At 35.5% G+C, this 27608-nt stretch overlaps 1 long non-coding RNA gene across 1 annotated transcript in view; it reads right to left on the reverse strand.

The window, feature by feature from the left end:
• Positions 1 to 16308: 16308 nt before the first annotated feature.
• The window catches only part of LOC141514285 (uncharacterized), a 36451-nt gene continuing 25151 nt past the window's right edge, over positions 16309 to 27608 (reverse strand). The window contains exon 5 of the long non-coding RNA XR_012475983.1: positions 16309 to 16447. This is a non-coding gene — a long non-coding RNA (uncharacterized LOC141514285). The remainder of the gene's footprint in view (positions 16448 to 27608) is intronic.

The raw sequence follows: 27608 nt of genomic DNA on the forward strand, positions 1-27608 counted from the left end.
ACCTACACAAAAATTGACTATGTATTAGGGCATAAAAACTCATAATCAAATGCAGAAAGGCAGAATTATTGAATGCAACCTTTTCAGACCATGATGCAGTAACAATCATATCCAATAAAGGACCATGGAGAGATAGACCTAAAAACTAATTGGAAACTAAATAACCCAATTTTAAAGAATAAGTAGTTCAAACAACAAAGCATAGAAAGATTTAGTGATTTCATCCAAGACAATAACAATGAGACAACATACCAAAGTTTATGGGATACAGACAAAGCAGTTATTAGGAGATGTATCTCTAAATGCTTACATGAAAAAAAAATAGAGAAAGAGGAGAACAAAGAAATCAACATGCAACTTAAAAGGTTAGAGGAAGAACAAATTAAAAATCCTCAATTAAAAAAACAAATTAGAAAATCTGACAATTAAAGGTGAAATTAATAAAATCAAAAGAAAGAAAACTATTAAACTAATAAATAAAACAAAGAATTGCTTTTATGAAAAACCATAAAATAACTAAACCTTTGGTTAACTTGATTTTTAAAAAAGAAAGAATAAAAACAAAATTACTAGTATCAAAAATGAAAAAGATGAATTCACCATCAGCAAAGCAGAAATTAAAGTAATAATTTGGAACTATTTTGTTCAACTACATGCAAATAAATTTGATAATCTAAGTGAAATGGATGAATATTTACAAAAAAAGAGGAAATTAAATACTTAAATATCCCAGAAAAAAAAGAAATTCAACAAACCATCAATTAACTCCCTAAGAAAAAATTCTCTAGGACCATATGGATTCACAAGTGAATTTTATCAAACCTTCAAGGAACAATTGATTCTAATTTTATATAAACTACTTGATGAAATAGGTGAAGATGGAACTCTGACTAATTCCTTCTATGACACTAATATGGTGCTGATATCTGAACCAGGTAGAGTCAAAACAGAGAAAGAAAATTATAGACTAATTTCCCTAATGAATATGGGCAAAAATTTTAAATAAAATATTAGCAAAGTGATTACAGCAAGTTTTCAGCAGGATAATACAGTAAGACCAAGTAGGATTTAAGTCAGGAATGCAGGATTTTTTTCAACATATTATAAAACCTGTCAGTATAATTGAATATATCATAATAAACCTAGCAGAAATCATATGGTTATCTCAATAGATGCTGAAAATACTTTTGACAAAAATACAACACCCATCCCTACTAAAAATACTATAGAGTATGACTAAGTGGATTGTTCCTTAAAATGATTAGCAATATCTATCTAACACCATCAGCAAGCATTATGTGCAATGAGGATAAACTAGAAGCACTGCCAATAAGACTGGGGAGAAATAAGTATGCCCATTATCACCAGTCTTATTCAATATCATATTAGAAATTTTAGCTTTAGCAGTAAGAGAAGAAAAACAATTGAAGGAATTAGAATTCATAATGAAGGAACAAGACTCTCACTCTTTTGGAAATGATAAGACAATATACCCAGAGAATGCTAGAAAATCATTTTAAGAAACTACTGGAAACAATTAGCAACTTTAGCAAAGTCATAAGATAGAACAGCAAGAGATAGAAAGAGAAACCTCATTTAAAATAACTAGCCAACATAAAACACTTGGGAGTCTACCTGCCAAGGCAGAATCAGAAACTTTAAGAAAAGAACTATAAAACACTTTTCACACAAATAAAATAAGATTTAAGTAACTGGGCAAATATAAATTGCTCATGGGTAGGCTGAACTAATATAATAAAAATGACTATTCTACCTAAATTAAATTATCCATACCAATCAAACTTTCAAAGAAATTATTTAGTCAGTAAGAAAAAAATAGTAACTAAATTTATATATAGAAGAGCAAAAGATCAAGAATATCAAAGGAATTAATGACAAAAATGCAAAAGAAGGAAGCCTAGTCATACCAGATATAAAATTATATTATAAAGTAACAATCATCAATACTGTCTGATACAGACTAAGAAATAGAGTAGTAAAATATTTATATAGTAGACCTAGATTGACCTTATTTACTAGCTCAATAACCATAGGAAAGTCTGACATGTCTGCCTCAGTCTCTTCATCCGTATAATAAAGATAATAATAGTATCTATTTTTCAGGGTTGTGAGAATAAGATGACATAATATTTGTAAAAATACTTGCAAATCTAAAAGTACTGATATCATTCTAGCTATTATTTACTAGTACTATTTATTGCTTATAATTTAATTAAACAGTTCATATTCTAAGATTACTTGCTTTATAGAAAAGATTTCATTGTTATAAAGAAACATAGCATGGGAGGAATAAAGAAGCATATTTAGAACCATTAAGATCTGTTTTCAAATCTAGCTTCTCATACATACTGGACTCTGTGACTGAAGAGAGAAAAGTCATTTGATCCAGAATTATAACACGCTACCACATTGGTTGATTTGGTTCTCTCATTCAGGGATTTGGTTTTAGAAATTCAATTTTTTAGTTCAATTCTCCCTTTCTCTCATGAAAACAACAGAAAACATGAACAGTAATGGATACTACTGATCATTTGCAAAGCTTTCAAAGTCCAACCTAATTTCTAGGATCTGAGATAGAAGCAATAAAAAAGGTAAGGGAGTGTCATAGTGATATGATGTTGAGAAATAATGTACCCTAAGAACATGACAGTAACTGTGAAGATCCAGTAAGAACACTAAAATATTGCTCAGTAGGACTCTGTTATTACCATTGATCAGGTTTGCATTCCAGTCAATGTGATGTAAATGTTCTATGAATCTGAAAAATTTAATCCAAAAAAGTACACCATAGACTTAAAGGTTGGTCCTACTCAGAACAGTTATCAACACAACAGAAGTTTGTCATCGAAGATCTCCTTTGTGTTCCATTACCAAAAGAAAAGGTACAGTAGAACACATTATAAATGCCAATATCTCACCTTCTGTAAATGGTTTGTTACAGATGATGCTGAGCACTACGGTAGCCAAACCTTGAGTATTCGACAATGGACACCTGTGCTCCATCACGGCAAAAATGAAAATAAACCTAAACAGTAATAGGCAAGGACTTAATAGTACTTCTTGTCAACAATATCTTTAACAAGCACAAGAAGTAACTTTATTCATAAATCTAGAATAAATGAATTAAAGAGAAAATTGAAATATTGCTTAAATATATAAAAGAAGTTTAAAATAATTAGGGTATAGAAAATCTCAATTTTATCCAAACTCTGGAAGTACTACCTAAAAACAAAATAGATGGGAAAACAAAGCAAAACTAAAAAGTAAAGTCACAAATAATTTTGAAAAGGAGATGAGTATATATATACTTAGAAGGGAATTTCAAAAAATCTTTTTGTGTTTACTGGCATGTATGCCAGCAAAAGACAAATTTCATGAAAAAAGCAATTCTGAAAATCATTATGGAGAAATCTATTCTCCTCTAATATTCAACAGACATTATAAAAATATTTCTAGAGTTGCAGGGGCAGCTAGGTGGTAGAGTGGATAGAGCATTGGCCTGGAATCAGGAAGATCTGAGTTCAAATCCAGAATCAGTCATTTAATACTTACTTAGCTGTGTGATCTTGGGCAAGTCATGTAACCCCAGTTCCTTGCAAGCCCCCCAAAAGAATTTCCAAAAACAATACTGTTATTGCTACTTTGCTTAGGACCACAGGAAGAAAGATAAAGTATTCTAGGACTATTCCTAGAGACAGATGTCAAATATAGTACTATCATAGTAGGGTAAAGAGCTGTGGAAAGCTATTGGAAGTTTATGTCAAAAGCTAGCTATTATGGGCAATAAAAAAGCAAACCCAATATTGCTCAATTTAAAACAGTGGAAAATAAACTGAAGAATGAGATCTGGAAGAGAAAAATATATCAGCAATTCTTGATGGCCTTAATCAGCAATTAGAATCAAAACCCAAGAGATTAAGACAGAAAATAAATAAAAGCAGGACCTATCCCTCCAAAATATAAGTCAATATTAATAAAAATTTATCTACAGAGATTTCAGAAGAGATGAAATTAGAGAAAAGGGAATCTCCAAAGAAAGATATTCTAGTCAATTATTTGGTCAAAGGAAGTATAACATGCAAAAAAGAACAAGTTGGATTAAATGTGAAGTAAAATGTTTATACACTATTGATATAATGAATAACACAAAGGTTATATCAAGGAAAATGAATGAAACATAAGCTTCCCTACAAAATAAACCTGTATGGGGATTTGGGGGGAGGGGAGGGTTCAGAAACTATTCACCATTTAATTCAAATGTTTCACAGTGGCATATATGTACGTAGCAAAGTACTTCTACTTTTTCTAACCAGAGCTCATCTTTTTCAATGAAAGATATCATATAGTTTAGTACCAAAGATGAGAATATTATTGATTTATTTAAATATAGGTCAATTATCTAATTATGTATCTTAAGTAAAACATTCACAGTTCATCTCACTTCAATAAATTAATAAACAAATACACAAAACCATTTTACAAGCTGAGTAGCAAAAGCAATGTGCCAAAACACCCAAGGGTAATAAAGAGCTACTGATCATCGGTTTAGTTTATTGAACAAGCCACCCCAAAATGCCAAAACATCTACACTGATATTTTTGATCATCACAAAGCTTTTGACTAAGTTTTGCATTCTTGACTCATACTCTTGTATTGTAAATATATAAAACTAATTAAACATAGAATTATGGAGAATTTGTTTATATAGGGAAAATTGTTCTCTATTTAAAATAAGCTACTGACATAATAATTACAATGTCCAAGAAATAATAATATAAGCCTCCTATTTTTCTGTCTGGCAAAAATATGGCCCAGCTTGAGATCCTTTAACAACACCCTTAAATAGAAAGGAGCATGGCTTTCAAGTAAAAGAGTCATAGATGTACATGAATGATGTTCTTAGATGGCTTAGAGGAAATGCTTACTAAATAGCTATGGTATCTATTGAATAATCTTTCCAATCACATCAAAATGTAACTTAGACATAAGTGAACAATTTCTAATGTGGGTCAAGGAAAAAATCAAAATTGAAACCTTTGAGTTTGAATCTGGGGGCCAAATTGAGTTAAAAGATAAAGGTGATACCTACAAATATCTTGATCTTCCCAGGCAAGATACTTCAAGGTGAAAGTTGAAGTTATATATGTTAAGAGTCTGTTTGACTTCCCTAAATGTGAAGAATATGAGAACATTTAACTCCCACCCAAGACCAGTTTCAATGAATATTTTTGACAATAAAATAGAAAACAAGAGCTCCAGAAGATATTCAGACAAAAATTTAAACATTAGCAATAAAACACAAGACCCCTAAACCCCAGCAGGTAAAACAAAATTACTACCAAAAAAGAGAAAACTAATATATATAAAAGTACCTAATAATGATGTTAAAACTTTAGAGAAATGTTTATATAAACAAATATACCTGATTTCATAAAGTAATAGCAGTCTGACAAGCTTTTTTCCTCACTATGAAACTTCTCAATTATAACCAAAGTTGTTCTAAATCCAGAAGGAGCCTCTGAAGTGACTAAGAAATAAGATTTGAATCAATAAAAAACAGCTGTTCCAAAGACAATATCCACATAAATGGAAGAAAAGAATAAACATTTATGTAGAACCTACTATTTGCTGGATTGAATTTTATAAACTTTATGTCATTTCATCCTCACAATAATATTTCAATTTTACAGTTGAGGAAACTGAGTCAGAAAGATTTAGTGACTTGCCCATAGTCTTAAGTGTTAAGTCTTCTTGATACCAACCAATGTTCTATCCACCATATACCTAGCAAAATGAAGTCGACTAGCAATGTCTACAAAGCAGTAACAAATGACTGAATCATGCAGAAATGTTTAAAGAAACAAAATGAGGTTAAAGATAGAGATTCAAGATAACATCACTGACCCCCAAAATTCAGAGAGGTGATCTTTAAAAAGCCTGAATTTATTAATTGTCAAAGAACAATTAACTCAGTGATAGAAACTGTTCAACTGTAGGGTGTGAAAATTTAGCATCTGTCAAATGCCTAGATATAATCAGATGGCTAGAATTTTACACCAGAAGTTCCCTGTAATTTATAAACTAAGAGATAACAAATTCCTATACTATAAATACAAAATATCCTTGAGAATTGCATCAGTAATCTGCATAGGAAATTGAGAATTATCACAGACATGCTTGTTGGCCATCACTGCTCAGACAAAACACTGATTCATAAAAAAAATTAAAAACATTTTGATATTATCATATCAAATTCTTATTATTTCCAAGGTAATGCAAAACTTTTAGAATGTAGAAGCTTAGTGAAAGAAATTAAAACAACGTGGCAATAGGATGAGCTACAAGTCCATACTTGTCTTCTTTTCTACTTTTTGGAGTTCTATTGAGGCAAGAAGATAATGGAATAACAATAGCAAGAGAAATATCTTGGTCTAAGAAGGGAACCAAAAGTATCTCCAATTGTGATATCCACACATAAGCAGTAAATAATATATTGATAAAGAGATGTCAGACAAGGTACTGGATCAAGTGAATATTTACTGAAATGGGGGCATTCATAATAGTATTTAGAAACTACATAAAACTTATTCTTAAGGATCCTAGAATAATTGAAAAGTGTTGGTTTTTAAAATAAAATGAAAAAAACTATTTAACATCACTGAAGATTGTTAAAAATTAGAAGTCATTCTATTGAATATCTGTAAAGATATGATTAAGTAGCCAGAGTTTTATACTAGAAGCTAACTACTTTTCATAAATTAATATGTAACATTCCCAAACTTAAAAATGAAAAACTCAAAATAACTATGAAAATTCAACAAATGAAATATACTAGTCCTAGAGCAGTATCATAGGTAAAACTATTACCCATAATTACCTCGACAGAATAATAACTCATAAGATTTTCAGAAGAATGCTTTACTGAACCTACTGAACACTAATTTCCAAATTAAAGCGATCTAATAGAAGAAATAAAAACCATGGGGAAACAGCAAAGTACCTGTTATTCCTATCATCCTATTTCTGACTAGAGCTGTCCTAATGATACTTTCAGTGAGTTTATGGGAGATGAACCTGCATCCCAATACAATTAGTCATGCTAATCCACCCCCTCAACTGTTTACCAAACATTTAATTTTAGAATCACGAATTGTCATAAAATTTATAAGAGCTCTATCAAACATCAAAATAAAAAAATTAAATTATAACAGCAATAGTTTATTAAATGAGACGTTACTATTAGTCAGTAAAATAGTCAATAAACATGTAAGTGATGTAAACATATAAACATGTACTGGTAACCTGCTAAATTCTGGAAATAATTGTGGTGGTCATCTAAATAGAGGTTTTATCTGAAGTCATGGATATTGATAAGATTACCAAAGATTTGCAGATGGAAGAAGACTGAGAAAAAGGCCACTAAATGTAGCAATTAGGAGACCTTTGTTGCTCTTGGAGAGGGTAAATTAAATAGAGTTGTACAGGTTAAAAAGTCTCACTGCACAAGGTTGAAGAATGAATTAGCAATAAGAAAGAGAAGTCTTCACTTGTTGAATATCATTTCTGTATGTCTGGTCATTAAAAAAGAGAAGATAGAAAAATAACTGAAAGGAGTAGCCCAGGGTAGGGCTAGAATTTTTCTGGTAGGGAAGTCATATGCATATTTGTATATAAAGGACAAAAGAATGGAAAATATTCATGGGGAAGTTTCATTTGGTGAAAGGAAAAATCAGGGCCACAGATAAAGCATAGTATTTGCCATTGAAGAAGGTCTTTTTTTTTTCTCTGAGACAAGAAGGAACTGAGGTCCAGGGAAGGACTATGCCTGCTGCCTGAGGATAACAGAAAACCTCAGAAGACTCATCACCAAGTTGATCAGAGGATGGTGATATTGTCGCTGTTATCTTGTTGTTGTTATTATTTTGGCTATGGAGATTATGGATCCATATTTCTGCAGGGATTGGGTTCAAGGTCAACAGCAGTAGTAACCACACTGACAAAAGCTGCAAATTCTGTAAGTATTGACATTAATGAAGTCAAGCAATAATCACCCTTCTACCTGATTTGAGAGTCAAAGAAACAGCCCTAGGTGTGGACATTTCCATCCCTGAAGTTATGAAGGTGAAGAGGGTAATGTGGTATATTTTCATCTCTTAGCTCATTTCCCCTTAGAAGCCCAGGCAGTGCCCCCACCACTCCTTTGTATGGTTTGAGCACTATGGACTCATCTTTATGACTGCAAGATTCCCCTGCATTATCCTGAGAGTGCAGTTCTTCATGGCTAGGCTGATAATTTATTTAGTTTTGCTAAGTGTTTCCTTCCAGAGAAGGGAAGAGGAGGGGTAGTGGAGGATGGGGAGAGAGAGTGTGGTGAAGAGGAAGAAGGGTCGCTGTCTCTGAAAAGCCGACTCATAAATGTTCAGGTACGTTCCCTTTTCTGTCGGCTAAGCAGCTTTCCCAGCCAAAAAAATAATCACACTGCAAGCATCAACCAGGTCTTGAGAGCAGACGTATTTTATCTCTCTTCAGTGACAGCACTGAGGAGCTAATGCCCCTGCATTTTTAGCTTGAATAGATTTTTTTTTGGTCCAATTCAGCTCTAGTCTGTTGCAGGTTCTTTGCAGCCTTGAATTAACAAAAGGAAACCTGAGGCTGGGTGGGTGAAGCCAGGGCCAGCTTCCAGATCCAACTATGGTGAGCCTCCTGATGGTCTGACTATTTCACCACAATGTGAGAAACTCCCTTTGGGATATTCTGTTTCCTAGTGAAACTAATCCTGGCAAGCAAAGCCCAATTTTCCACTCTGGGGAGCCAAGGTGAAGTAGTGAGCCTGGGAGACAACCACGTACAATAGCTGACTTCAGCATGCCACTTTGGACACTTCACAACACTAATTAACTGAAAGATATGTGGGTTCTACTCAGCCCTTAAATCTCAAGCTGACTTTTCCTTCATCTACCTCTGCTATGTCTGAGCCTTGAGATATGGGATTGTAAAGGGGTTTGCTAGATTTTTTTTAATATGATGATTTCAATACACTTTGGTTTCTGGTATAGGCGTATATGTTTGAGTTTATGCATTTAAAAAGATTCTTCTGAAAAGGGATCCACAGGCTTCATTAGGCTGCTAGAAGAATTTGTAATACATAAAAAGTTAAGAATTCCTTAAAGGGAGATTCAATCTAGATGGCTAATATTCTCCCCGGCTTACCTCCAAAGAGTAGAACAACCAAGTTCGCCTTTATTCCAACAAGGTCAACTGCTCACCTTACCTTCTGAGATCAGTAGCCTTGAAGGAAGGGAAGAAAGAGGGCAATGAGGTGACTCCCAGGATGAGAGAGGAGGGCTTGGGGCCCTCATTGAAGCATAAGACTGAGCTTGGCTCCCTGTTTCTGTGGATGAGTTTATGAGAGAAAAGGACAGAGAAAGAAAGACTGTAATAGAAGAGAGGTAGATGGTAGATGGAACATTTGTTAGATGCCTGGAAATCTGCGCCCAATGGGCACCACCTTTAGCATTTTATCAATATCTCGTTTCAGGACTAGAGGTTATTGAGGTAGACCAGAGCCTAGCAAATTTTCCAATTCTGAGGAAGATGAAACAGTGAAAAGTTGCATATTGCTTTCTCAATTCTAAAAATTTGTAGAGTTATGTCCAAAAGGTTTAAATTCTGTATGGTGCTATGTGAGCAATCAATACTTTCCTTTATTCTCCTTGAGACAAAAGATAGAACATTGATACTTGGATATCAGTTTCTTATCAACATATTTTCCAGGCAGGTAGGTCTTAGACCTTAGTTCATTCCCCTTCCTTCTCCCATACTTTCACCTTCTTTCTTTTCCTCCTTATTTCTTTACTTCCATCCCTTCCTTCTATACTTTCTCTCCTTATCCCAAAATAGCAGCCCACCAAACTTCTAAGTGATATACTATGAAGCAGCACAGAGGAAATTGCAAAGGAGTGGGGCTAAGGGCCAAGAAAGAAAGAATTTGTGCTAAAGGATAGAAATGTTAAGACTATTACAAGTTATAAAAATTGTGATAGTTCATCCTAGTCTACCTGTTGTCTGTAGTTTTCTCCTATCTGATGTATTTTTTTCTGGCCTTCACTTCAATTTTAACTCATTCCTTTACAATAAATTTGTTTGGCTGGGACTGTAATTTTCACACCTATGAAATCTGCTTCTTTAGCATTCTGACATATAGGATACAGTATAGGATACTGGGGCATAGGTCAGGACTTTCTTCCTATAACTACCCAACTTGGTCCCTTGGGAATAGCTTATACTTAGTTATGGCATAGAAAGAACCTAGAGACTCCCTTGCCCCCAAACTTCTAGTAAGAAAGGAATTTTTCTTCTCTTTCTGGGTCTTGGAGGTCTTTCTCATACCCTGATATTAAGGTTTACATATTCTCAGAACTTTGAAAATCTTTTATATTCTTATCTCACCCTCCATCTCTTTGGGGGTGGGGAGAGGGATCTACTAAAGCATATTCCACTAGCTCCATCTTTTTCATCAGTTCTACCTTAGAGAATACACCTATGCCAAGGAATCCCAGACCTCATGACAAGAGCCAATAGACCTCTCCTAGACCTTTATTTCTATTATCCTCAATGCATGCGTCTTCCTGGCAAAGTTGTTCTCTGGTCCTCAACTTGAATGCCTAAGGTCCATGACTCTCACTCCCCTCTATTGATAGAAGTAAATTGATAGATATCATAGAAAAAAGTTAATCAGAAATTTATTTCCTCTCTGAGTGGGTTCAACCACTTTCCTAACCTAGGGTGTGTCTTTGACAGGACAGGACCCTTTATCCCTGGATCCTGAGGATCCCAAAACCATCCTGAATTTATGGCATATGGCAAAATCACTTCCCCTCCAAATAATCAGAAAAGTGATTCATATATATATATATATATATATATATATATATATACATGTATATATATGTGTGTGTGTGTGTGCGCTATAATTTGAAAAATGATTTAAATATTTTATAAACAACTGACATCCTGATTATTGTATGCAACAGATGTTCTCTCTGTCTCAGTCTTTACATGGCTTAACCCTTGTGACTGAAATATATTTTAGAATATTTTATTTCTTTCAAAACTCTGCTTAAATGCCCTCTATTACAGAATGTTTTCTGATTTTCTCAGGTGACAGTGACTCTCATGCATAAACAATCTACCCTGTATTTATTTTTATATATTGATTAATGCATATGTTATTTCTTCTGATAGAATATAAACTCCTTAAGGGAAGAGACTTTACATTTTTGTCACTATACCCCTACCATTCAGCAAAGGACTTGGCAGATGGTTAAAAAATTATTATTTTTTGTTGTTTTTGCAAAGCAATCAGGTTAAGAGACTTTCCCGAGGTCACACAGCTAGGTAATTATTAAGCATCTGAAGTCAAATTTCAACTCAGGTCCTTCTAAGTACTAGGTTGATATTCTATCCACTTTGCCACCTAGCGCCTCCATGGTTAATAAATTATTGTTGATGAATTGATCTTAAACAATCATTTGGGGTCTCCGCTTTCTTTTGAAGAAGTGAGTTATATGAGCCTTCTAGGTCTAAAGTCACAAATCTAGCCAGTAATAAACAGAACAAGGACTAAAAGCCAAGTTTCTTGATTCCTAGCCCCCCAGCCTTTCTTACAGTATTCAACGCAGACAGCCTTGGGGGAAAGGTGAGAAGATCTCTCATAAATGATGGATTAGAAAGCTACTTGTTCCCATATTGTTATAAGCAGTAGAGGGCATCAAAACTTTTGGTTATGAAACCCTGGTCCCCTTAGCCCCATTCAGTCTGAACTTTCAAATCCAATCTGCTTTATCTAATGTTCAGTAAATCTTGCTCTGAAGGTTTCTGACCCCTTTGCTTTCATTCCAGAGATCCTAACCCTATCTACAAAGCCATGCTCTCTCTCTTCTTTTCTCTTGTTTTATACCATTGTATTCTTGAAGTATCACGTAAAGGTCAGAATTGATTTTGAAGTGGGAGGGAACTACATATTTAAAGTAAAATGTTTGGTTTTTGAATGAGTAACTGGAGAAGGGTTTGATGTTGTGCCTTTAAAATAAATAAATAAATGCTGCTGTCAGCAGATTACACCAAGACAAATTCTCTGTGTAATTAGGAATCCCCAAGGTAGTCATTATAATAAAAGAAATCTGCTTCACTGTATTCTTATATTAAATAGGAATAACAAGAACAAGTGAAAAGCAATAAGAATCAGTGCATCGCAATAGAATCATTGCTTGCTTTTGAAGGGTCCCAGTTGCTTCCAGAATAAGTGCTCTGCTTTTCTTCCCAAATACCTTTGGTCCACTCCTTTCCAAAGGTGTGTTTGCCCTTGCAATCAGTGTGCCTACACACCTAGCAAATATGCTCTATTTACTTTTAAGGATTACAGAATGTTCTGGCTTCAGAACTCAGAATAAAGCCAATAGGTATAAAGCTCAGGAAAAAAGGGTGTGTGGGCTCAGGGCTTCAGGTCAATACTAGCAAAAGTGAATGACCTTTCTAAGTGTCTTCCAGAAAAGCTCCCCCAAGACTGGAATAGGCCAAACACTTGCCAAAACCAAAGAAATTTCACAATGGTATATAAATTTTTTTTGAGAAATGAACTAAAAGAAGCTAGGTGAGGTAAACATCAAAATCAAATCAAATCAATTATATATCAACACACACACATACATACCCCTTGTTGTTAGATTGATAGTCATTCTTGTATTCATACTTTGAGTTCAGAAGTCCACTAACTTGTTAGTGTAAATCAAAATTTATATAGAACTAGAAGAAAAACAAGAAAAGAATATGACAAGAAAGTAAAAGTAACTTCAACCTCACATTTTTTGATGAAAATTTAGATATGAATAGGAGACATGACATAGATATCAATGACAATAATCTCATTTATATATTTAGTTGATAAATATCATGGATGCTATATCACAAACCATTACAAAGAGTCCCTAAAATGTCTAATAAACATGTTATTCATAACTGAAAAGAGTCAAATGATAGACAAGGGCATAAGAATAAAATGTAAGTTAATAGAGAGAAAGTTGTTGCAAGATTAAAAGCAATATTTCCTTATGAAAGAGAAGGAAGATAGTATCAGGTTTTTTTTAGGTTTTTTGCAAGGCAATGGGGTTAAGTGACTTGCCCAAGGCCACATAGCTAGGTAATTATTAAGTGTCTGAGACCAGATTTGAACCCAGGCACTCCTGACTCCAGGGCCAGTGCTTTATCCACTATGCCACCTAGCCACCCCAATAATATCAGTTTTAAAGAATTCTAGGTAAGTACAAAGACCCCAGACACTGGGATAAGAACTCATTATTTGAGGGTGAAAAAACTATTGGAAAAGCTCCAAAACAGTCTAGCAGAAAATAGGTATAAAACAAAACCTCACACCATATAACAATATAAGTTCCTAATAGGCCCGTGACTTAAACATAAAGATTGATACCATAAAACATTTGTAGAATAAAATAGAAAAAAACTTTAACAAAAACAAAGGATAGCCATATAAAATAGACAATGCTGATTACATAAAATTAAAAAAGCAATATACCTAAATTTGATAAGGCAAGTAGGAAAAAAAACTTCGTAGCAAGTTTCTCTGGCAAAGGTCTCATCATTACTTTAAACATAAGAATAAATGCCTTTCCCAATTTACATGAATGTATATGAACATTTAGTTTCAAAAAGAAATCCAGGTCATATTTTTCCCTAAAATAAGAGCTTCAAAACACTAACAATTTGAGAAATAGCAATTACTATAACTCTGAAGTTTTCCTTATACCCCTCAGATTGACAAGGCTGACAAAAAAAAGGAAAATAACAAATATTGGAAGAGCCTTAGGAAAACAGGCACATCAATCACTACTAGTAAAGTGTGAACTGGTACAGGCATTCTGTTAAGTTACTGGGAACTATGCTTAAAATGTACTAATACCCTTTTATCTAATGATACCATGACTAGGATGATACCCAAAGGAGATCAAAGAGAGGGGAAAGGGCATTCATAAACCCATGTAAACACAATATTTATAGTAGCTCTTTTCAAAGTAGCAAAAACTTAGAAACTACTGGAGAAAGGCTAAAGAAATTATAGTATATAAATGAAACAGAATAACTACTGTGCTGTAAGAAATGATGAAAATGTTGCTTTAAAGAATCCTGGGAAGACTTCAGTGAACAGATGCAGACTGAAATGAACTATGTGAGATCTAAGCTTCATCCTTTGTAATAAGTTCTCTGATTGGAATACAAATGGATTTAGAAGCTAAGAATAATGAGGCTAGGTAAAGCAGGCAAGAACTGGTAGACAATCAACCTGTGTTTATTAGGTTCTTCTTCCATAACAAAATCTCTAGTCCCTTAGTTTTTTTTTTTGCATTTTTCCCTAGCTCAGAATGTGCTATCTCTCTACAAAAGATCTTATTTATATAATATGTGTACAGAAATATTGAAATCCTTCTAGTAAAGAATACACAATATTAGTAACTTACATTTCTGTTGTGCTTTAAGGTTTTTAGAATATTTGCCCTGAAACAGCTCTGGTAATCACTTAGTTCAAGCATTATTCACACAGTCTAACCATTTTAATCACTTGCTCAATAAATTTTATTGGCTTATTGCCTCTAGGATCAAGTACAAACTCCCTTGGCATTTAAAGTCCTTTTAACCTGGCTCCAACCTATCCTTCTAGATTTATTGCATATTGCTCCCCATTTGTGCACACTACAATTCAGCCAAACTGATATCTTACTATTCTTCATGTAGGACATTCTAACTCTTATCATTGCCTTCATGGCTGTAGGACAATTCCTTTTCAATTCATAGAATAGCAGAAGTATGGAATCCGAGAGTTAAAAGGGACCTTACAGGCATCTAGTTATAGTTAAAATAATATCCAATAACCTAATCATTTAGCACACTGTATGGACCATAGTAGACACTTAAGCAATTCTTTGTTAACTGATTTAACTGTCCAGTGCTGCTACCTTTTAGTATCCCTATGTTCTTACAAAACCTATCTCAAGCAATCCACAAGCCCATTAGGGAGTCCTCAAGGGACCAGTGTCTCCCTGCTTAAATTATCTTTTATTTATTTAATAATTTTTATATATACTTATATGTTCCCTCTGGTAGAATAGAAGTTCTTTTAGGGAAGAGGCTATTTTATTTTCTCTGACACCAGGCACATATATGATGCTTGATAAATATTTGTTGCTAGATTGATTGAACTCTATTTGTACAGTAGAGAATTGATATTTAAAGAAATTAAATCACTTATCTAAGATTACCCATCTAAAATGTACCAGAATTGGGACACATGAACATGTAAATGTGAAGCATGCATGAATACACATACACATATATGTATCCTACAAATACATACACACATATAAATAAAATACAAGTTAGTTTGAAAAGGAGACCAGCAGCAATTAGAGCAGAGATATGGATTAAGAAAACTTTCATGCAGAAGATGATGCATAAGCTATATTTTAAGACAACAGGATACTATAAAGTGGAGGTAAGGAGAGGGTGCATTCATTATTTTTTTGCTTTTCAAACCTATTTATTAGTTATTGATTATCCTGTCATATAAAGTAAATCAGGATAGTGAGATTATATCACTATAGCTCTGGGATTCCTTTCCTGCATTTGCAATGTGATATTATGGTTTTTATTTTAAGTCTATAAATCAGGATTTTTAATAACAACAACAATAATGTATTAAAATATATTAAATTATATATAAATATACATATGTAAACATATTTCTCTAATAATAGTTAGCATTTATATAGCATTTTAAAGTTTGCAAATCACTTTTGGATAAGAGAAGAACATAGGCATTTATTTAAGTCCCACTATATTTCAGATACTATTTGAGCACTTTTATGAGGAAGAAGCTGAGATTGAGGGAGGCTAGGCATCTTACCCAAGTTCTCACAGGAAGCAAATGTCTAAAGTCTGATTTGAAAGCAAGTCTCCTCACTCCAGGTCAAACATTATCTCCACTGAAATATTTTACTTGGTTTCTTTTTTGTTGTTGTTTGCATGCTATACATTTATAAAAATTTAATGTATTTAGAGAGAAATCATATTCTTGAGTAGAAAATAAAATGTTAGAGATAGCAAAATTATGTAGTACATAAGACACTTAAAAAATGAAGGTAATAGTATTTGGTCTCTGTTTAAATTCCACAGTTCTTTCTTCGGATGGTATTCTCTATCACACATACCTTAAAATTGTCCCTGATTGTTGCACTGATGGAATGAGCAAATCCATTAAGGCTGATCATCACTTCCCTGTTGTTGTTAGGGTGCACAGTGTTCTTCTGATCTGCTCATCTCACTCAGCATCAGTTCATGCAAGTCTTTTCAGGATTCTCTGAAATGAGAGGTTGTATTCATGGGAAATGTCTAGTGCAAAAATCACTGAAAGTTGAAATTGGAATATTGAGAGAGGAACAAAAGGAAGAAAAGTTTGGCTAGATTGTATATTATAATAGAGTAATATTCAAAGAAGTGGGAAAGGTAGGTCAAAGTTAGGTTGTGTAGAGCTACATAAGCTAAATGGAAGAGTTAACAGTTTATAATAAGGTAATTGTAAGCCTAGAATTGGTTGACAAGGGGAGATATAAGGTCAAATCTGAGCTTAAGGAGAATTACCTTGGACACAAAGTGTAGAATGAACAAGACTTGTAAAATATTTGAAACAAAGAGAGCATTTAGAAAGTTATTGCATTGAGGGTCTGAGGTAAATTGATAACTAGGAGTGAAGAAAGGGATTTGATGCTAGACATGTTAGAAAAGTTGCAATGGCAAGATTTGGCAACTGATTGATAGGCAGGGTGAGAAAAAGTGAGGAATTGAGGTTAATGTCAAAATTATAACCTAAGACACTAGCAGTTTGGTAGCAACTTTGGCAGAAATAGGGAAGTTCAAAAGAGGGGAATGTTAAGTGGAAAAGTTAATGAATCTAATTTTGGACATGTTGAGTTCAAAATATTTCTAGTATATTATAGATAAAATGGAAATTAGTGATAAGGGACTGCAATTTGTAGGATGGAGATAAGAATTGAGGTGAATATGTAGATCTGATCTGAGGGTCCTTAAAGTAGAAATGAAAGATAAATCCTTGGAAACTGATATAGTTACTAAAATAGAATATAGAGGGAGAAGAAAATAGAGACCAGGAAAGAATCCTCAGGAAGACTAATTAAAAGGTTGTTATGTGGATATGAATCAACAGAGAAGAATAAGAACCAGTAAGATAGATCAATGGAGAACCAAGAGAGAATATTGTCATAAAAACAAGGAGATTAAAAAAATAAACAGGAGGAGAGGGTGGTCAACAGTCCCAGATGTAGTAGATAGTTCAAAGAAAGAAAAAGTCTAAGAAAAGATCGATCTATTTTGCAATTACGGGGTCATTGTAACTTTGGAGAAGGTAGTTTAAGCTGAGTTATAAGATTGAAAACCAGGTTGCAAATGACTACAAATTAAGAAAAGAGGAAGTGGAAGAACTAAGAAGAGATAATTTTTTTTTCAAGAAGTTTAACAGAAAAAGATAAAACATAGAAAGATAGTCTGAGGGGATGGTATGGTCTAGTGAAAGTTTTTTATAAAATAATTTTAAGGAAGATTTGGGGGTATCTGAAGGCAGTAGGAAAGGAATAAGTTGATAAAGACCAGCTGAAGGGGAGGGAGGGCATAATGGAGGATGCAATCTGCAGAAGAAGGGAGAGAATAGGATCGAGTGCATACTGACTTCGGTAAATAAACAAAAAAAAATTTTCTGTCAGTCTTGAGGGAAAAGAGGATGTCAAAGGGTTATGGATGAAGAGAATTGAGTAAGAAGGAAATCACATCAAGTGGCCTCAACTTTTTCAGTAAAATAAGAGGAAATTCAGTAGGAAAATATCAGCTGAACAGAATAAAGATAGTGAACAGACTGGGGGATTGAGGAGGGGAAATAAGGTTATAAATAGCTTATATAAGGAATTAACTAAGGAGGAATAAAATAACTGCTATTGCTGCAAAAGTTCAGTTTAGTTTGAGTAACGTGTATTTGTAGTCTACTCAGTCAGCAGGATTGTGATATTTGTTTCAACTCTTCAGAAAGTCACTGTAGTAGTAAGAGGAAGCCAATAATGAAAGTAATCAAGGGCCAAAGTCTGGCACAAAAGATCCATACAAGGACAAGGGGCAAGGAATTTAAGAGATATATATTAAGTTGCAATGTTAACTATTAGTTTGAGTTGGGGAGGGGGAAAACTAAGTCAGAGCAGGAAAGAAAACCTGGAAAAAGTACCAGGAAATGGAGGATTGTGGGTTTCAATGAGACAAAGAACAGGTGTCAGAAGAATGAAACATGGGTTACCTAATAAATATTTTTATTCTTGATGAATTGGTTATTCTTTGCATTTCACTATGTGGTCTTGTAAGACTGACCAATTCAGAAAGAAGTCATTAACTACATAGAAATGTCTTTTTCACCCAGGAAATAAGTATTTGTTATTTATCATGTTGGTGGAACTGGAAAGATATATACTTTCTTGGGTTCATTTCTGAAGTTTATACAAGTCAATCAGTCACTAGTCACCATATTGAACAGAACACCCACAGTAAGCCCTTTAAAGTAGATGGGCAACATAAAACACATCCCAGCTATCTAGGAGTTCACAGGCTCATAGAGATGATGAGAGAGACAAGTAGTCACTGATAATAAGGTGTAAATCAAGACTTGGGTCCACTGTTACAATGTCTAGGATTGGGGGCAGCTAGGTGGTATAGTGGATAAAGTACCAGCCCTGGAGTCAGAAGGACTTGAGCTCAAATCCAGCCTCAGATACTTAGCAATTACCTACCTATGTGACCTTGGGCAAGTCACTTAACCCTTAATTTTTGCAAGGTTATTTTGCCTTACAAAAATAAAAAAATATGTAAAATTTTCAATCAGAACTTTAGGAAGCCCAGATGCTTTTTGGCAATATGTATGATAGAGAAAGGTAAAGAGATCATTATCAGGAAAAAAATGAAAATACTAAGAAATGATTCTTATTTTTTATTTTTAATTTTTTTAGGTTTTTGCAAGGCAATGGGGTTAAGTGGTCTGCCCAAGGCCACACAGCTAGGTAATTATTAAGTGTCTGAGGCCGAATTTGAACTCAGGTACTCCTGACTCCAGATAGAGCCAATGCTCTATCTACTTCAACACCTAGCTGCCCCAAGGAAATGATTCTTCTTAATAAAGCACTTATAAGGTATCAGAGGTCATAGATTAAAAGACTATTTTAGTTGCAAGATCAACTTAATTGTAAAGACACATTGTTATTGAGTTGAATCTGACTGGAGGACTTGAAGGGTGTGGAACATTGCCAAATGAGGATATAAGAACTGTTACTATCTAACATAAGAACCAACTAACTCCCTTGCAAGAAGGTTTCTTCAATCCCCTTGGTTCTCTGTTTATCAAATGCAAGTCCCTCATTTTGCAGAAAAGAAATAAGGTCCTCAGAGATACCATATTTGCTAATAAATAGCCAAGTCAGTATTAGAACTTAGACTTTTTGATAATAAATCTAATATTCTTTCTACTAAACTATGCACCTAAACTAATTACTATGTACATTTTGTTTTTCAATGAACATTTTATTAAGCAATTTGGAAATGTTCTTTAATTTAAAACAATAAAAATATTATCTGAGTCCATGCTGTACCTATTTCAGGTTAAAAGGTTAGAGAGTTATCTTGAAGGGCATGAAAGATGACTCCATATTGCCACTTCCATACTTTAAATTTTTATTTTGAAATCCTAAAATAAATAGACACTTTAAACCCACATTAGTTGTCAGGCCTTGAGTTATGGGTGCTGTGGTAACATATACACCCTTTATCCCTGCCAAGTGTTGATACTCATAGGGTTGACTACTTTGACATATGATTTGGTATCTGGATTCTTGGTGCTTTCTCTCACTTGCCAGGCATTCAGAATTCTCTGTCACAACCCTTTGATTGTGTCAACCGAAACAACAAGGACAACAACAACAGGACCTCAGAGCAGTTCCCTTGGTTCCTGCCAGGAAGGAAGGCCTGATATGAATTGAGGTGGTACATGAGACACATGCTGTCTTGATTCCCCACCCCAGAAGAACAGGAGGGGTTTGCCAAGTTGGAATCTGCTAGCTTTTTTTTTTAATATTCAACAGAGACTTTGAAAATGTGAGGCGTCTTCCATAACGTCTGAAAGATTTATATATGGAGTAGGAAGCTCTTTTCAGTCCAAGTTTCCCAAATGCTTCCAATCTGGGTGGAAGAGATATTAAAATTCTTCATTGGGGAGCCCAGATCAAGAGATCATTAAATCATTCAGGGTGTTGACTATGTACATGTGTGGCATACACCCTGATTCCAGAACTAAACTAAATTGAATCAAATTTAGGTTATAGATTTGCCTCACTATTCAGGCTAGATTTTGCCAAATGAAAATTAAACAGATTTTGGAAATTGTAGTTGGAAGTTCATTAAATCAATTGTAGGCTATCTTCTTAGGATAGTTGGTCTTTCTCACCAAATAAATATATTGATGTAACCATGTGATATAGTTGATAGAATCTGGAGATGGAATCAGGGAGATCTGGGTACAAGTTTTTCTGTAGATAGTTACTGGCTATATGACTCCAGGGAAGTCTCAGTTTCCCCATCTGTAAAATAGGGATAATAATATCAACTATTTCATGGGGTTGAGCTGAAAACACTATGAACATTGATCTGAAACACTATGAACATTTTAAAGCACTATGTCAATGCTAGCTGTCGTAACCAAATAGCTCCTCCATGACTTGTACTTTTGTGTGTGCTAAGGGAGACACAAGAGAAATAGAGAGCTGCAGGGAATAGTCCACAGGATCCTACACAATCTTGTGTTGGACATAGGAGGACAGCATTATTGCATTCTTTGAGGATTGGGAGGACTAATATGTGAGAAGTTATTCAACTTTTTCTTCTTAAGCCCAAATCACAGATATAGGAGGAATGGGTATAAGATACAGAGAGATGGATTTATATTTCATGTAGAGAAAAGCTATCTAACAATTAGAGTTATCCAAAAGTGGAATGGGCTGCCTCAGGACATAGTGAGCTTTCATTTCCATGGAGGTCTGTCAGCAAAGACTGGATGACCCTTTGTCAGGAATGCAGGACAGAAAATTGGAATATTTTGGAGATTTTGTGATTCTATTGTGGAATAGGATAAAGCAGAACGTAATCATTTGTACAGTATAGAAATGAAAAAAGGAACAAAAGAAGGAAGGAAGGAAGGGAAGGAGAGAGGAACATTTATTAATCATTTAACTCTGTGCTAAGCACTTTATAACTATCTCATTTAATTCTCACAACAGCTCCAGGAGGAAGGTATTGTTTTGATCCCCTTTTACACCTTTGGAAACTGAAGCAGACAAGACTGAATGATTTCTCAAAAGTCACACAAATAGAGCAAAGGGTTTGAGGTTGGATTTGAACCCGTCTTCCTAACTCCAGACTCAGTGCTCTAACCACTGTACAATTCAGCTTAAAGGATGGACAAGATTGAGTTAGAAAGAAACAAAAGGAAAGGAAATTTCAAAGGCAGTATTAACAAGTCAGTAGAAGTAGGGATGATGTGCCCACATATCTGGAGTCTGCTCTCAGACTATTTCTAGGAAGGTGTGGCAAAATCCATTATATTATGTTCAAACTGTCACCAATTCCCACCTTCTCTACCTGAGTGTGCCAATTTCCAATTTGTCAGTTCTGATATCTGGGATTTGCTTCTCTAGCATGCTTAAAGAAAATACATTTTTTCCCCAGGCTCATGCAGAAATATTGCTGACTGTCTGAAAATCATCTGTGGCTGGAATATAGGAACACTTTACCTGAAGCACAACTTATACATTCATTCTCACCCATTACATTCATCCATTTTTACCATTATTTGCACAGGGTAAGCTCATGTAAATCAAGAAACCACTCCTGCATTCCCCTCCACCACTACTCCTTCAAGGTCTCAAGTAAGGCCAGTTATGCATTTTTGCTGGTCTTTAAGGCAAATACTGGCTCTAGAATTTTTGGACTGGGCAAGAAGAAAAGGTCATTAAGCCATAGGACAAAGTGTACTTGTCCTCTGGGGTTCATTGTACCCCATCAAGATGCTACCCTTCTTTATCAGAGACCCTGTTTTGCAGGTTTAGACTGCCCTTTACCAGATTGCATCAGGTACCCTCTTAGACCATTCTTTTCTCTCTCTATGACTTAAAGCAATGAATATGGACTTGTAGCTAATAAGCCTGGGTTTAAAACCCAGCTATGGCAATTTATTGGTCATATGAACTTGGACAAATGACTTTATTTCTTTAAACCTCAGTTTTCTCATATCTAAAGTGGGGCTAATTATAATTACACTATATTTATGGGGCTGTTGTGGGTATTGAATGATAATATATGTGTAACATACATATAATGCATATATTTCTATTATACATATATTTACATACAACTGTAAGTTACATATAACATCTATTTACAAATAACTAACTCTGTTTGAGAAAGCACAGTGGATAGAGTGCCAAACTTTGATTCCTTTTCATGAATTCAAAGCTGGACTCAGTTACTTACTTTATGATCCTGGACCAGACATTTCATCCTTTTTGCCTCAGTTCCCTCATCTGTAAAATGAACTTGAAGAAGGGAATGGCAAACCACTCCTATATCTTTGCCAAGAAAACCTCAAATAAGATCACAAAGAGTCATACATCTTCCAATGTATGGTGGCACCCTCTTTCCAAAAGACAATCTTAGAGACTTGCCTGTAGCTTAGAGATGATATTTGTCCAAGGTCCCACAGACATTATGAGTCAAAAATGTCCTGGATGTCAGTTTTACCTGGTTCTAAGGTTGCTTCTCTATTAACTTCACCTATATATCATAAATGTAATCCATTATTATTTCTTCAACCTTTTTTATCCAACATCTTTTTAGGGAAACAGAATTATTAAATGGCAACAACAAAAAGGAAACTAACACTCCATCCATACCCCACCCCCCCAAACCCCTTTTTAAAGAAGTCACTCTAAAAGGCCCTGAGTTATTCCACATCCATCTTATTTAAGAGCTCTAGCATGGGGGCAATGAGTAATTCCTCTTTTAAATGGGGCTATCAAAAGGCATCCAGATAATCAAAGAATCTGATCTCTCATCATCACCTGGTATTTGACTCTGCTAAATCACAGGGTCAAGTCCTTGAGGTGCCTTGGTTGGCTTCAGGACTTCCAGACAGGTCTCTGGTAGAATCAGGCCCCACTCGTGGACTGGGTCGATCTTGATCTCTCTCTCTCTCTCTCTCTCTCTCTCTCTCTCTCTCTCTCTCTCTCTCTCTCTCTCTCTCAGCTGTTTTCCTTTGCAGCAGGGGTCACTATATACCAGCAGAGAAGCCACAGCAGAAACAGAACTAAGGACTAGGGATGCTAGCTGCTGAGCACCTGCCTGGTCAGCTTTCTCTGTATCTGGCATTGTGTGAACTCTCTTACCAAACTCTGCCCTCCTCTTATTCCCTTCACATTCCCCAACCCCAATTTCTCACCCCCCATTTTACAAAGTAACACTTGCAATGGAAATTAGATGACAACCCCAGCAAGTAAGATGTCAAGAGAAGTGGCAGGTCTCCCTGACTGAGGGAGTCTTCAAGAAAGAAAAACCTCTATTACTGGCTAACTTTGAGCTTCAAAGGCCTGAGAAGGAAAGGAATCAGCCAATGGGTAATGAAATTCAACAGCAGCACCAAGCAGTAGTTGGTTGGGGGCCTATTCCTGGGATTTCTTGATCTGCTCTTATATGTCCCATCATATCCTACCCTATTCTATTGCTGAAGGAAAATCCAGTATTCTGTTTTGATTGACTGTTATAGTAGTTATAGTATCCTACCTGGAGTTATAGTTTCATAGACTCATAGACTTTTAGAAGTCACCTGAAAAGTTATCTAGCCCCAACTCCTCATTTAACAGATGAGGAAACTAAGACCAAGGGAGGGAATGTAACACCTAGTATAAAGATCCTTAATAAAAATAAGGGGAGGGGAATAAGAAATCATCTTGGGATAAAGTAAAGGGTGTAGGTCCTTGAGGGAATGATTCCATTGATATGATGCTTTTGGTACCCTCTAATTTTCAAGGCAAAATTCTGGTTTTTCTGTCCTATATACAGTTTTAGATGCTATACTTCTAGGACTTATCGAACCACTCTATCATTTAACTATCATTTATTAAGCTTCTGCTAGGAATAAGGTACCATGTTGGACATTAGAGTCACAAAAATGGAAATTTGCTGTTATTGAAGAGAAGGGGTAGATTGAGAACAGTATATGCATGTACAGAATAAATACTAATTAAATTTGAGGCAGGAAAATACAAAGTAATTGGTAGTCAGAAGTGGGAGTGGAGGCAGACATGAGGGAAAAATCAGGAAAGCTGATGTGGTCCTTGGACAAAGTTTCAGAAAAAGTGAATGATTTTCTTTGGCAAAGGCAAAGGGAGAGTACAAGTGACAACAAAGATCCTTTCTGGCTCTTCTAGATTTCCTTGGGTTTGCCTTATAGTCATCACGTATCTGAGAGCAGTTTCCATCTCTCTGGGTTCTCCCTTCATTTACCCATCCATGTAATGGCTGTAGTCATATTTGCCATCCCTTCAGTCAGTAGGGAGCTTAATGGTCCTCTGCCAAAAGGCATTAGAATAACCAACTGACACTTGTAATTACCAAAGACACTGAACAGATGAAGGGCTCATGGGAAGGTTAAGAGATCCAAGAGAGGCCTTAGCTTGACCAGGTGCTCAGCTGTGGGAAACTAGGCAAGGCAAAACTCTTCCACCTCAATCCAATGTAAAATATTCTAATTCTGTCCTCTTTTCTTCTGATGTATACAATAGAACAGAGGAGGAGGAGGAGGGCAGGAAGAAAAAAGGGGGCAGGAATAGGGGGTGGGACAGAAACAAAACACTTAGGCTTTTAATGGATGCTCATTTGGGTAAAGTACCCCAGTGGTCCCCATGGGTCCAGAGAATTAAACGCTGTCATTTAGGGATGAAAGCAAAGCCGTCCAGTTTGCAGACACCTGTCATAATTAAACTAATGGCTCTGAAAATGTGCCTTGATATTAAATCTATCTTCCACTAAGGAGAAGAGCTGATTAAAACCGCTGTTTGACAGTTAATGATGAACCTCTTTCTCACTGAGCTCTATAACTGGAGTAGACTGGTTCAGTCCATCCTCCCCCTCCTTATTGCTGCCACTGACCCATTCCTTCCTTTTCTTTCCCTCTGGGCCACCTACTATCACACTGACTCCTATATCTATTCTGTCTTCCCTCTTCACTCTGATTTCTCTTCTCTATCCTTTTCTGTCTCTGTCTCTAACTATCCTTCATATTTCCAATAGTCTTAGTCATTAGGAATGGGGGTGAGGTTACTTTTAACATCTTCAATTAAGCACAAAGCTGTCAGCATTAAGTTCCTATCAAGACAGAGCACAGGTAAAACCAGCAAACATTCCATGTCAGACATGGTATAAAAGGGGTCACACACAACCTGTGGCCCTTAGATCATGAAGACTGAATTTCACAAGATATGGTCATTTAGACTGTCTTGCAACCAGTCAAATTTCAAATGATCTCATATGTAACCAGATGCAAACTACTTTCAATCCAAATTTGATTTTAACCCAAGAATCAGATAGATTGTGCTTCAAACAATTTACAATTAAGATGTCAAAAGACACTGAAGTAGCCACTGGGAATTTGGGGATTTTCATCAAGATATAATCTCTTTCAGAAATGGCTGGATTTTAGTAGTTGGAGGCTAAATTTCTCTTATTTTGCTTATTTATTATCTCCGATGTTGTTGACTTATTCCATACAGCTCCTATTCCACTGAATGATTTCCTAATGTACAGAATCATATGTCTAGAAACCTGAAAAAACCAATGACTGATGAAGATGTCTATGGTCTAACCATTCTGCTTGCTACCTCTGACAGCACTTGATTTGAAGTCAGAAGAACTGGGATCAGATCCCAATTCTGCTACTCATTACCTGAATGGCCATGAGAAAGTCACTTTCCCTCTATGTGCCTCAATTTCCTCCTCTAAAAGATTAGGGAGCTGAACTAGATGACTTTTAAGTCCCCTTCTATCTCCAAGCCTATGACCATGAACACACTAAGGGGATTAGCACAAACCTTGTTACTATCTCAATGGTCCACCAACCTTTAACATCATGGATGGAACTCAACAATGTTAACTTGGAATGACACTTAGGAGGTTCGTCTGTTTACCTCTCACACACATCTTCCCATCAGAACCACAACAAACAATACTGATGCCCAAGGCTATTCAGTTGAAGTTATCCCAGGAGAGGCAAAGTCAGTGCTGGGAAAACCAGTGAAGGGCAGTCAAAGATGGCAATCATTTATAATGTGACCACTGGGGAAGCAGCTTGCCACCTGATAACATTTTTAATTATTTCTAAGTAGAGGATAGTCTCAATCGTTTCTCAACAGCAGAAGCAATCCAAATGCTGTTGATGCCCTCAAACTCTGGACTCCCTAGAGAAAAAATCATCTGCCAACCTGCTACCCAGTACCATATACTTTCAATTTCATTTGACCAGATAACTGAGAAACCAATGGCAGTCAGCTCTGTGATGAGTGTTCTGAAGCAAACGAAGCACTTTCCCTTCAGTTTACATTGAGTCCACCAATTCACTGCAATAAAATTAAACCTGAGGCCAAGAATGCTGAATGGGGCTTTATGCATTTCACCTGACCCACAGAGCTCTGGTTTTCCCTGGCCTTTTGCCTCTTGCTTTTGCCATATTCATAGCACATGGTGCCTTCTTGGGCTACTCAACCTGACTATTTCAGTTGTGAGTTACGATTCCAGTCAAATGACTTGCATTTTTCACCCCTCAAAGTCACAATCTCAGCATTTATTCCTTTTCCTCCTTCTTTCCATCTCCTTTTAGCTCCTCTCCCCTCCCCCAACTAATAGTTATCTTCCTGACAAATCCATAGAGTAGCCATTTAGTTTCCTATTCCCCTCCTGACTTTAAGATTTACTATGAATTTTAAAACTTAGTTGTACCCCCTCCTTTGATAAGGGATGAAGGTCTACACCGGTTTTTAGATGAGTTACCTTCTAGGCCCTAGAAACTCTTATCAATTCTCCCATGAAGAAGGACCCCACATTCTGCACAGAATTGAAGTCTATCATGTTCCTCAGACAAAGCTTTTCCTCTCTTCTCTCACCAGTGATTAACTAGGGATTTTCTGTGACAGTTCTAAAAGTAGAGATGCCACCTATCTGGAATCTGATAGTTTGAGATTATAAGGTTCCTGCTCACTGTCTTTGGAGATCTCAGAAGCAGAAATTCTAAGAGAAGGAAGGGACCTAATAAACAACCTATTAGGCCTAAACTGTATGTAAATAGACTACAATATCCCTGGAAGCGATCATCCAGCTTC

This window comes from Macrotis lagotis, chromosome 1 (assembly GCF_037893015.1).
Source record: "Macrotis lagotis isolate mMagLag1 chromosome 1, bilby.v1.9.chrom.fasta, whole genome shotgun sequence".
In the NCBI taxonomy this organism is placed as follows: Eukaryota; Metazoa; Chordata; class Mammalia; order Peramelemorphia; family Peramelidae; genus Macrotis; species Macrotis lagotis.